The sequence below is a fragment of the Psammomys obesus genome, unplaced genomic scaffold (genome assembly GCF_907164565.1).
Source record: "Psammomys obesus unplaced genomic scaffold, mPsaObe1.curated_primary_1811, whole genome shotgun sequence".
Classification (NCBI taxonomy): Eukaryota; Metazoa; Chordata; class Mammalia; order Rodentia; family Muridae; genus Psammomys; species Psammomys obesus.
This window is the reverse complement of record NW_026585587.1, coordinates 2161652-2164966: the sequence shown is the minus strand read 5'-3', so window position 1 is coordinate 2164966 and position 3315 is coordinate 2161652. Positions and strand designations below refer to the sequence as shown.

At 41.8% G+C, this 3315-nt stretch overlaps 1 pseudogene; it reads right to left on the bottom strand.

Annotated features, from left to right (window-relative positions):
* Positions 1 to 1055: 1055 nt before the first annotated feature.
* LOC129678747 (NADH dehydrogenase [ubiquinone] 1 alpha subcomplex subunit 8-like) lies at positions 1056 to 2984 on the bottom strand (annotated as a pseudogene).
* Positions 2985 to 3315: the final 331 nt, after the last annotated feature.

Genomic DNA, 3315 nt, shown 5'->3' with positions numbered 1-3315 from the left:
GATTTTGAACTCAGGTCCTCGTTCTTTGCTGTTGAATCTCCCCAGCTCACAAGTCAATGATATTTATTTGTTGTAGAAGCTGGTAATATAAGGATTAAGAACATTTTCGTATGCAATAAGATCAAACTAATAAACTTCATAGGAAAAAAAAACTCAAGAAAAGAAGTGAAAAACTAACACACATCACTGAAAAAAAATCAAGTACCTAAATTAAAGCAGACTGAGCTCGCCGCATTTATGTAATAAACAGTGACGTGATTAAGATGATGTTTCTTACATTAGTACACAGATTTAGTATGATGTATATCACAGCTGACTGTTGTTTTTTGCAGAAATTGAGCGAAAATGTAAGAGCCTCATCAGTCCTTGAAAAAGAAGTAAAATCATGTTGAAAAAAAAAAAAAAGAACAAGGTTGGGAGACATAGTGATCGTCTACTCAAGGCCAGAGTACTGGCATAAAGAATTGTGTATAGATTAGTGGGATGGAATTGAGAATTCAAAAGTAAACTTGTTGATTATGGATAACTGATCTTCCATACAAGAATACCAGGACAATTACTTAGGGAGGTGGTAGTTTTCCAAGTGAATGATGTTGAGGGAATTGGACCTTTACATAGAGGATGTATGTAGAGGCCTTTCTTACCACATAGAACTTGAAGCACACCCAAGATCTAAATGTAAAGCCCGAAACTATGTAGATCTAAGGAAAGAGATCAATGATCCGTAAGAATGAGTTGTGTAGACCAGGTTGGCCTCAAAGTCACAAACACGTTACTTTTCAAGCTCTGCAGTTAAAAGGTTGTGCCACCCCACATGGCTGCCTTACTCTTTAAAGTTGGCCTTTTCTTTTAATAATGACTTAAAGAGAGTTCTGTGTCAGCCATAGCTGCATGGGGAGACCCTGTCTCAAACATATGTGTGCATGTACATATACATATACACATGTACATCTGTATATATATTTGAAAATCATCTGACAAGGATTTTTACATCAGACTATATAAAACTCTTTTATCTCAGTATTATTAATAATAATAAAAGACAAAAGACACAATTAAAACTTAAGGAAACCAGTGTAGGAATCGATATCTGAAATAGAAAAGAAGCACATTAAAATGTTCGATAGCATTAGTCACTGGGGAAACAGAACACAAAACCACACAGAGGTGCACCTCAAACCACGATGGTGTCTGAAACTAAAAGTGTATTTTTGCCAGAAGTGTTTGGGGAGCACCACAATGATTCAATCGCCTTCCATCTTGTGACTTGACTTCATAGCTTTAGAAAGCCTTTTATGCTTGTCTAAATTAAGGCCTGTAGATTACACACTGCACATTGAGGTGTTTGGTTTTTTTTTTTTTGTTTGTTTTGTTTTTCTTTTCTGTCATTGTTTTTGCTTTTTCCTGTTTTCCCTTGGTGCCCCTTCCTAGTATGGGAGTTTCTGCCCACTGTATACAAACCTAGACATGTGTAGGAAGAGAGAATCTGAATCAAGGAGTTACCTCTAACAAATTGGCCTGTGGAAGTATCTGCCAAGCATTTTTAAGCTTGCTGACCGAAATGAGAGGGCCTAGGCCCATTTTTAGGCAGATGGGTCTAGACTGCATAAGAAAGATGGCAGAGCAAGCTAGGGGAAGCAAGCCAATACACATGGCTCTTCCATGGCCTCTGCTTCAGTCCCTGCCCCCGACTGCTGTCCTTGACTCCACTTGATAATGGTGGTAAACTGTAAGCTAGACAAACCCTTTCCTGTGTTTTATCATAGCACCAGAGAAGCAAACTGGACACCTAGCAAGTAATTGCTACAGTTCAGCTTTTAAAAATCTGCTTTCCTTGATTTTCATCTTTGAAATGCATTTGGAACTTACAGGATGAACATTGTTTGTTTGTTTGTTTGTTTGTTTTCCTATAAATTTTTTAATGGACAGGAAATGTATAGAATTAATTTTTTTGTTAACATTTGTAATCCAAGAAAGAATATAAGATCAGTATTCTCATTGGCTGTCATCTGGTTTTTTTTAATATTTTATTATTATTATTAATTACACTTTATTCATTTTGTACCCCCCCCATAAGCCCCTCCCTCCTCCACTCCCGGTCCACCCTCCCCCCCTTTCTGCATGCATGCCCCTCCCCAAGTTCACTGATAGGGGAGGTCTTCCTTTCCTTCTTTCTGATCTTAGACTATCAGTTCTCATCAGAAGTGGCTGCATTGTCATCTTCTGTGGCCTGGTAAGGCTGCTCCCCCCTCAGGGGGAGGTGATCAAAGAGCAGGCCAATCAGATTATGTCAGAGGCAGTCCCTCTTCCCATTACTATGTAACCCACTTGGAAACTGAACTGCCATGGGCTACATCTGTGGAGATAGTCTGGTTTTTAAATTGAGCAGATCACTGATAATCTCACGACCCAGTGTGGGCCATGGACGCATCTTTACGTGGTCCAAAAAAACAAAAACAAAACAAACAAACAAACAAAACAAACAAACAACCAAACAAAAACCGGCTGCCATACTTGGCAGGTTTCAGATCCCCTTATATCACAGGGTTGGGCTCCGGCCTGGCTCTTGAATGACAAGGGTTCTCTGGAAAAGGACCATCTGTTTCACTCTGGCGACCTTAGACAACTGCCCGAGGTCAGGCCTCACCCAGCCCAGTTTGTCCAGCACACACTGGTCAGACTTTGCCTGCTGTTTGCGGCAGTGACGGAACAGCTGCAGGTTGAAATGATGAAGGCAAGTCCACTACCCTATGAAAGGCTCCGCGCAGTGACGCTTCTTCTGCCTGAAGAAGTTCAGTGCACACCCGTGGACCAGCTTGCCCTCCTTCAGACAGCGCCTCGGGTCCTTCTCCTCCCAGCGGCACAGCATGAACTCTTTATCGGCCTTAGCAAACTGAGCTCCATAGAGATGCACAGCTCGAGCTGACCCTCACCTCCTCCGTTTTCAGCTCTTCCAGAGTGGGCAGCTCCACTATCCCCGGCATGATGGCGGCAGCCGCCACCCTGACCAGGTGCCCTGGACCGTGTCCCTGTCTCCTTCAATTCCCCTTTAGGTCTCCGAGACTGCTCTGCACCATCTGCGCATCGAACATTTGGTTTTTAAATTGAGCAGATCACTGATAATCTCATTAGCAATCTGGATGTTCACTTTCTTTTCATAGATTGTTTCTCCGTGCACATCGGGAAATCCTGGGAATTTGTTGTCTCTTTATATTTCTGCTCAGAGATTTCTTAGATAAATGGGTAAGTCTGGGTCATGTACTCTCATACGAATCTGTGTGCTTGAAGGATCTGGCATCCTTAAGGATGAAGAGG